We start from the raw sequence: 10,085 nt of genomic DNA on the forward strand, positions 1-10,085 counted from the left end.
ACATCCCAATTTCATTTCTTCTTGCATCTGAATAGTATTACATTGTATATATATACCATGTATTTTTTATCCATTAATTGTTTGACAAATGGGTTGTTTCCATTATCCATGAATAATGCCTCTATGAACATTGGTGTGCAGATATCTGTTCATGCCCTCACTCTCACTTCTTTTGAATATATTCCTAGTATTGGGATTGCCAGATGATATGGCAGTTCTAAGCTTCCTGATGAACTGATGAACTGCCCTCTACAGAGGTTGAACCATTTTACATTCCCACCAACACTGAAGGAATGTTCTGATTTATCTGCATTCTGTCCAGGACTTGTAGTTTTCTGTTTGTTTTTTTTTTTTTATAGTGGCCACCCCGTAAGGGATGAAATGATATCTCATTGTAGTTGTTTTTTTCTTTTAAGATTTATTTATTTATTTATTTAATTTGCCCCCCCCCCCCCCCCGGTTGTCTGTTCTCTGTGTCTGTTTGCTGCGTTTTGTTTCTTTGTCCACTTCTGTTGCCGTCAGCAGCATGGGAAGTGTGGGTGGCGCCATTCCTGGGCAGGCTGCACTTTCTTTCGCGCTGGGCGGCTCTCCTTACGGAACGCACTCCTTGCACGTGGGGCTCCCCTAAGCAGGGGACACCCCTGCGTGGCAGGGCACTCCTTGCGCGCATTAGCACTGTGCATGGGCCAGCTCCACATGGGTCAAGGAGGCGCAGGGTTTGAACTGCGGACCTCCCATGTGTTAGACGGACGTTCTAACCACTGGGCCAAGTCTGTTTCCCTCTCATTGTAGTTTTGATCTGCATTTCCCTAATAGCTAGTGATGAGCATCTTTTCATGTGCTTTTTGGACATTTGTATTACTTTTTTGGAAAAATGTCTCTTCAAATATTTTGCCCATTTTTATTTGGGTTGCTTGTCTTTTTATCATTGAGTTGTATGATCTCTTTATATAACATGGATACCAAATGCTTATTGGATATGTGTTTTCCAAATATTTTCTCCTGTTGAGGAGGCTACCTTTTTACTTTCTTGACAAAGTCTTTTTTAAAAATATATTTTTAATTTATTTTTAAAAGATACATAGATCACACAAAATGTTACATTAAAAAATATGGGAGATTCTCATATTCCTCACTCCCACACCCCCCACTTTTCCCACATCAACAACTTCTTTCATTAGTGTGGTACATTCATTGCATTTGATGAATACATTTTGGAGCACTGCTACACAGTATGGATTATAGTTTACATTGTAGTTTACACTCTCTCCTAGTCCATTCAGTGGGTTATGGCAGGATATATAATGTCCTGCAGCTATCTCTGAAATATCATTAAGGACAACTCCAAGTCCCCCAAATGCCCTCATATCATACCTCCTTTTCCCTCTTCCTGCCTTCAGCAACTCCCGTGCTCACTGTCTCCACATCAATGATGTAACTTCTTCCATTTCTAGAGTCACAGTAATTCTATAGTAGAATACCTGTAAGTCCATTCTGATCCATATTTTATTACTCCATCCTAAGGAGCCTGGGGTGATGATGCCCATTCCATCTCTCAATTGAGAGGGAGTTTAACAAAGTCTTTTTTTTTTAATTTATTATCTTTTTTTTAAAGATACATAAATCACACAAAATGTTACATTAAAAAATATGAGGTTCCCACATACCCCACTCCCCACACACCCCATTTCTCCCACATCAACAACTTCTTTCATGAGTGTGGTACATTCATTGCATTTGATGAATACATTTTGAAGCACTGCTACACAGTATGGATTATAGTTTACATTGTAGTTTACACTCTCTCCCAGTCTATTCAATGGGTTATGGCAGGATATAAAATGTCCTGCAGCTATCTCTGCAATATCATCCAGGACAACTCCAAGTCCCCAAAATGCCCCCAGATCACACCTCTTTCTCCCTCTTCCTGCCCTCAGTAACTCCTGTGGCCACTGACTCCACATCAATGATATAATTTCTTCCACTGCTAGAGTCACAATAATTCTATAGTAGAATACCAGTAAGTCCACTCTAATACATATTTTATTCCTCCATCCTGGGATGGTGATGCCCACTCCACCTCTAAATTGAGAGGGGCCTTAGATCCCACATCACTGATGGATGGGATTCTCCTGCTTGCAGCTGTAGATTCTCAGTTCCTTGGTATTGTTGTTGACCATCCTCACCTCATTGTTAGCTGACCTGGGTAAGTCCAACGAACTTGAGAGTAGGTTTTGCAACTCTGCTGAGGTTCAGGGCCCAGTTGGCACATGGACAGTCCAGAGATTCAAGTCTCCTGGGCATACTCCAGCCCCAGCACCAAGGTTCAGTAAAAGTGACAGAAAAGGCATGTGTAGAGAAGTCACATCTGAGTCCAATTCCATCACACTCAGGAGCACAAATTCCAATGTAGAGCCCACTGGCAAGGCACTGAATTCCAGAGCCATCTACCATGACTGTAGGACCTGGTTACCTCTGTAGCCCTCAGGAGCACCACTCCCTAGGTTTGTATCTAATTTGGTTGTCTCTGAGATCCTGCTGAGACATGTGTAAGCGTGATCCCTCTGATGACCTCCCAACTCATTTTGAAGTCTCTTAACCATAAAAACTCATTTGTCTTTACAATTTTCCCCTTTTCTTCAAGGTCTTTTTCTAGTTGCATCACCAGCTGGTGCTTGGTAGTAATCCCTAAGCACCAGGGAGGTTCATCCCTGGGAGTCATGTCCCACTCTGGGGGAAGGTAATGCATTTACATGCATCTGTACATCAATTGTAGCAAATGTAACATCCACATGTAAAAAGGCCATTGCTGGGGAAGGGTGAAAAGGGGGAGGATGTTGGGTATATGGGAGTCCCCTACATTCTATATGTGACTTTACTGTGACCTAAACTTTTTTGAAGACATAATAAGAAAAAAAAAAAGTAAGATACTGAGGAAGAAATGAGAGAGATTGTCTTGTTACTGTACATACAAGGCAACATGTATTACAGTGATGAAAGGCAATCTATCAAAAATTTTTATGGTATTTTTCATTTTTTAAATATTTATTTTTTACTTTATTTTAGTTTTTCTAAATTATTATGTATTTTATTTATATTTAAACCTATCATTATGATTTTATTTTCCTACTAATTGAATTTGGCTATATATTAGGCTTCATTTTTTAAGAAGTTTTGGGTCACAGAAGGTTTCAACTATGGCAAGGGAGGAGCATTGCTGTGGGTTGTTGTTGATGGGGGATGAATGGGTGGGAGGGAATTCTTCAGGGTATGCCTATAGGATATATAGATATGTTCAAATATTTGTTAGGTATTGACAAAGTCTTTCAAAGAACAAGTCTTTAAAAATTAAAGAACAAAACTTTAATTATAAGGAGATTCAATTTATTTTCTTCTTTCATTGCTTGTGCTTTAGGTATAAAGTTTAAGAAACTACCACATATCACAAGATCTTGAAGATGGTTTCTTACATTTTCTTCTAGGAGTTTTAGCTTTTAAATTTATGTCCATGGTCCATTTTGAGTTAATTTTTGTATAATGTGTGAGATAGGGGTCCTCTTTCTTTCTTTTTTTTTGGTTATGGATATCCAGTTCTCTCACTTCTGATTGTTGAATAGACTTTTCTGGCCAAGCTGGGTGGGCTTGACTGTCTTGTAAAAAATTACTTGGCTATAGATTTGAGGGTCTATTTTGAATTCTCAATTTGATTCCACTGGTCAAAATGTCTATTTTTATAGCAGTAACATGCTATTCTTTTGTTGTTGTTGTTTTGTTTTGTTTTAGTACTGTATCTAAGTAATATGCTTTAATGTCAGAAAAAGGGAACCCTCCAACTTTGTTCTTCTTTTAAAGATATTTTTGGCTATTCAGGGCCCCATTCCCTTCCAAATAAATTTGATAGTTGGCTTTTCTATTTATGTAAAAAAAAAAAAAAAAACCTGTTGGGATTTTTATTGGGATTGGGTTGAATCTGTAAATCAGTTTGGGTAAATTTGATATCTAACCATATTTAGTCTTCCATGAACACAGAATACCCTTCCATTTATTTAGGTCTTCTTTGGTTTCTTTTAGCAATGCTTTGAAGTTTTCTGAATACAGGCCTTTTATATCCTTGGTTAAGTTTATTCTTAAAAATTTGATTATTTTATTGCTATTAAAATGGATTTTTTCTGACTTCTTCTTCCGAGTGTTCATTAGTAGTGTACAGAAATGCTACTGATTTTTGCATATTAATCTTGTATCCTGTCACTTTGCTGAACTCATCTATTAGTTCAAGTAGCTTTATTGTGGATTTTTGGGGGAGTTTTAAGGTATAGGATCATATCACCAGTGAATAATGATAGTTTTACTTCTTTCTTTTTTATTTTATCTTGCCTAATTGCTCTAGCTAAAACTTCTAGTGCAATATTGAATAACAGTGGTAACGATAGGCTTCCTCATCTTGTTCCATATTTCAGCAAGAAAGATTTCAGTCTTTCACCATTGAATATAATGTTAAGTGTGTCATTTTCATATATGCACTTTACTTATTGAGAAAGTTCTTTCTATTCTTATCTTTTTTAGTGTTTTTATCAGGAAAGGATGCTGTATTTTGTCAAATGCCTTTTCTGCATCAGTCAAGAGGATCATGTGACTTTTCTTCTTCAATTTATTAATGTGGTGCATTACATGAATTGATTTTCTTGTGTTGAACCACCTTTGCATACCTGGGATAAAACCCACTTGAATATGATGTATATGTCTTTTACTGTGTTTTTGGATTCAGTTTGCAAGTATTTTATTGAGAATTTTTCCATTTTCCATCTATACTCATTAAAGAAATTGGTCTGTTAACTTTCTTATTTGTTGTATCTTTATCTGGCTTTAGTAGTAGGGTGATCTTGGCTTAATTGAGTGAGTTTCCTAGTGTTCCTTCCTGTTCAATTTTTTGGAAGTGCTTGCACAATATTGGTATTAGATCATTAATGAATGATTGGTAGAATTCACCTCTAAAGCCATCTGGTGTTAGGCTTTTCATTTTGGTGATGTTTGAGGATTATTATAACCTCTTTACTTGTGATGGGTTTGTTGAGGTCTTCTATATCTTCTAGGGTCGGAGTAGGTTGTTTATGTGTTTCATGAATTAGTCCATTTTGTCTATGTTGTCTAGTTTATTAGCATACAGTTGTTCATTGTATCCTTTGAAGATCTTTTTAATTTCTGTGGGATCAAAAATCATTTCTGATTTTATTTATTTGCATCTGGTGTCCTTTTTTTCTGTCAGTTTGTCTGAGCATTTGTCATTTTTTTTGATCTTCTCAAAGAGCCAACTCTAGATTTTGTTGATTCTCTAATGTTTTTGTTCTTAAGTTCATTTATTTTTGCTCTAACCTTTATTATTTCTTTCTGTTTGCTTTAGGATTGGTTTTCTGTTCTTTTTCTATTTCCTCCATTTGTGCAGTTAGGTCTTTTATTTTATCTCTTTCCTCTTTTTTAATGTAAGCATCGAGGGCTCTAAATTTCCTTCTCAACACTGCCTTTGTTCTATCCCATAGCTTTTGATATGTTGTGTTCTCATTTTCATTCATCTCAAGATTTTTCCTGATTTCTCTTGCAATTTTTCTTTGACTCACTGATTATTTTAGAGTATGTGTTTAAACTCTTTATATTTGTGAATTTTCCCTATTTTCATCCATTATTGATTTCCAGCTTCAATCCATTGTGATCAGGGAAAGTGCTTTGCATAATTTCAATCTTTTAAAATTTATTGAAACCTGTCTTATGACCAACATATGGTCTCTCCTAGAGAAGACCGATGAGTACTTGAGAAGAATGTACTCCTTGTACTCCTACTGTTTTAGGGTGTAATGATCTATAATATTTTTAGGTCTAGTTTATTTATCGCATTATTCATGTTGTCTGTTTCTTTATTTTTTCTTTCTTCAGATGTTCTAACCAATGCTGAGAGTGGTGTATTGAAGTCTCCAACTATTATTGTAGAGAACTCTATTTCTATCTTAAGTTTTGCCAGTGTGTTTCTCATGTATTTTGGGGCACTCACATTAGGTGCATAAATATTTATTACAGTTATTTCTTCTTGGTGAATTGACCTTTTATTAATATATAATGACCTTCCTCATCTCTTATAACAGTTTTGCATTTAAAATCTATTTTGTCTGGTTATTAGTATAACTTCTCTGTATCTGTTTTGATTACTCTTTGCATGGAATATCTTCTTCCAACCTTTCACTTTCAACCTGGCTGTGTACTTACTCCTAAGGTGAGTCTCTTGTAGACAGAATAGAGATGACTTATATTTTTTTAATCCTTTCTCTCAGTCTATACCTTTGATTTTCAATCCATTATTTTTCAGTGTTATTGCCATAGACATTACTTACTTCATCCATTTTATTTTTTGGCTTTCCATTGTCATATTTTACTATTGTCTGCCTTTTCATCATTTAAGTTATCCTTACTAATAATCTTCATTTCTACACTCTTCTTCAGGTCTCTCACTGTTGTTTTTCCCTTTCAGGCTGTAGCTCTCCCTTTAGTATCTCTTGTAAGTTTGGTCTTTTGGTAACATACTCTCTCAATTTTTGTTTGTCTTGGAAGACTTTCAACTTGCCCTCATTTTTAAAGGACAGAGTTGCTGGATTAAGATTTCTTGGCTGACAGTTTTTCTCTTTCAGTACTTTAAATACGTCATACCACATTTTTCCCACCTCCATGGTTTCTGATGAGAGAACAGAACTCAGTCTTACTGAGGCTCCCTTATGTGTGATGCTTTGGTCACACCAATTGTATTTTTCCCATGCTTCTTCACATTCCCACCATCCTGCAATAGTGATGTACATTTGCTTTAACTAAAAGAAGGACACTCTTGCATCTGAGCCATCAACCACAGTTCTCATCCATCTCTGGGTTCACTGTGTTATTCAGTCTCTAGATTACTCTCTAGCTTTCTTTCAATTGACATTTACATTCCTAGACTACTCATTTCAGCCTCAATCCCATTTCAAAATCAGATGCTACTCACTACAATGTGTTACCATCAACTCTAATGATTTCCACACTTTTATAGTCAAGTTAATTAAAACTTCTACATATGCTAAGCATCAGTATCTCTTCTCAGCCCTCCTCTTATCTCCTAATAACCTATACTTAGGTTTTAACTCCATACATTTATTTTTTGTGTTTAGTTCATATTAATGAGACCATGCAATATTTATCCTTTTGTGTCAGGCTTACTTCACTCAGCAAAATGTCCTTAAGATTCATCCATGTTATCATATGTGTCCCAATTTCATTTCTTCATATTGCAGCAAAGTATTCCATCATATGTATATACCACATTTTTTTAGCTATTCATTGTTTGATGGACACTTGTGTTGCTTCCATCTTTTGGTAATTTGAATAACATGTGGCTTGTCTTTTCATTCTCCTAACCAACCTAATTTCAAACAATACATAAACTTTGCCCCAATATAACTTTATTCCTTCCCCCTCCTTTGTGGTATTATTGCTATACAAATTCAATCTTTATACACTTTAAGCCCATCAACACAGTTTTATAATCAATGATTTATGCAGTTGCGTAACTAGTTACGCAACAAGTAAGATTAAATAACTTTAAGGCATTATAATCTTAATAGTCTATGGTGCCCAAATGTATGCTATATTAAGATCTTTCAATATTTCCATTTGGCCTAAGGTTTGAATATACAAGAAAATTATTTGTGTGAAGCAGATGTGGCTCAAACAGTTGGGCACCTGCCTACCACATGAGAGGTCCTGGGTTTGGTTTCCAGTGCCTCCTAAAGAAGATGACCAAGGGAAATGGACTTGGCCCAGTGGTCAGGACGTCCGTCTACCACATGGGAGGTCTGTGGTTCAAACCCCGGGCCTCCTTGACCCGTGTGGAGCTAGTCCATGTGCAGTGCTGATGCGTGCAAGGAGTGCCCTGCCACGCAGGGGTGTCCCCCGCGTAGGCAAGGAGTGTAAGGAGAGCCGCCCAGCGCGAAAGAAAGTGCAGCCTGCCCAGGAATGGCGCCGCCCACACTTCCCGTGCTGCTGATGACAACAGAAGCGGACAAAGAAACAAGACGCAGCAAATAGACACAGAGAACAGACAACTGGGGAAGGGGGGGGAGTTAAATAATAAAATAAAATAAATCTTTAAAAAAAAAAAAAAGAAGAAGATGACCAAGACAGCAGCCTGACTCAATGGGGTGGCATAGTGATCTGATACAACGAAATGATACAACAAAGAGACACAATAAGGAAACAAAATTGAGCACCTCCCTCCCACATGGGATGTCCTGAGTATGGTTCCTGGTGCCTCCTAAAAAGAAGATGAGTGTACAATGAACAGACACAGAGAGCAGACAGCGAGCACAAACAATGAGGGGTGGGGTAGAATTAAATAAAATAAATTTTTAAAAAATCAACTACAACAAAAAAGAGAACTATTTAATTGCTTAAAGAGATACTTGAAAACCGGCCAGTCACTTGTTAGAATTTCAGAAATGAAATAAAAAGCAGACATCGTCAAGGTGTATCATCCTCTTAATACCATAAATTTTACAATTTTTATCTCATATGGCAGGACCAACCTCTTGGTAATGGCCACAATACATCCTTTCAAAGGTACTTTTTGATCATTTTAATGGCTCAGGAATGGTTCTAGTTAGTAAGACTGTATTGGTAAGTAGTTCAGATATCAAAGGAAAGGGTTTAATGTTAATACATTTTATAATACAGAAGCAGAAGACTCTTACCAAAAGGGTCAACAAAACAAGGGGTATGACTGCACCAGAAATTCATAATCTCAGTGGACATGCCAACTACTCCTGAAGCTCTCTGTAGAGTCCAAGACGTGGAGTACAAATTATGCAAGAATTTCAATCACATCACAGTCACTGTTCTGGAACAAAAGGTGCCCTGTCAAACCTGAAACCTTTACTTATGCTTTTCCTTGGTTTGAGTCTTAATTTCAGTTTTGATGTTGAAACTATTTTCTTTCTAATGAAATCTGTCTCTCTCTCTCTCCAAGCTCAACTTGTCTGGGTCCCATCACAAACCCAGAGAAATGGTAGCACCAAGGAAGAAAGTCCAGCTGGGAGCACAGTTCAAATCAGTCTTAAGATAAATTCTCAGAGGGAAGCGGATGTGGATCAAGCAATTTGGCTCCTATCTACCATATAGGAGGTCCAGGGTTGGATACCCAGGGCCTCCTGGTGAAGGCAAGCTGGCCAGCATGGTGAGCTGGCCCATGCGGAGTGCTGGCCCATGCAGGGTGCTGCCCTGCACAGGAGTGCTGGCTAATGTGGAGAGCTGATGCAGCAAGATGACACAACAAAAAGAGACACAGAGGAGAGACAATAAGAGATGCAGCAGAACAGGGAGCTGAGATGGCAAGAGAATGATCACCTCTCTTCCATTCTGGAAGGTCCCAGGATCAGTCTCGGAGATGCCTAATGAAAATACAAGCAGACACAGAAGAACACACAGTGAATGAACACAGAGAGCAGACAATGGAGGGAGGGGAGATAAATAAATAAATAAATAAATAAATAAATAAATAAATAAATAAATAAAATATTTTTTAAAAAGATAAATTCTCAGAATAGGGACCTAGGAGCCCAGTTTTCAGGAACCAGTGTTATGGCCAAGAAAATGTTATTGTGCATCAGATCTTAGATGTGAAGGGGAAGTTAGGAATGAGTGTTAAGTCAGCGGTCAGAAGAGTGGAGGATGGATAGGCATGAAGCAAAGTGTAGGTTTGTTGAAAATGAGCTAGGGCAAATAGTATCTGACACATGATGTTGAGACAGTGACATCTGTTTATCTGCTTAAGGAATCACACTCCTGTCTAAAACTTTGTGTGACAAACATCTCTTCACTGAGGCCTCACTGGTATATTAATTGCTTCCACTCTTTGATCCTCATTTCATTTTGTCCACTATCATACAGTATTTAGATGTTCACATCACTGCAATGGAATTCTCCTCTGAAAGGTAATTAGAGTATAGTCTTCATTGAATTTAAATTTCTTTCAGGCAAGGAATTTTTGTTATACCTCAAACACTTGGCACAGTGGCTTA

The sequence above is a fragment of the Dasypus novemcinctus genome, chromosome 3 (assembly GCF_030445035.2).
Source record: "Dasypus novemcinctus isolate mDasNov1 chromosome 3, mDasNov1.1.hap2, whole genome shotgun sequence".
Taxonomy (NCBI): domain Eukaryota; kingdom Metazoa; phylum Chordata; class Mammalia; order Cingulata; family Dasypodidae; genus Dasypus; species Dasypus novemcinctus.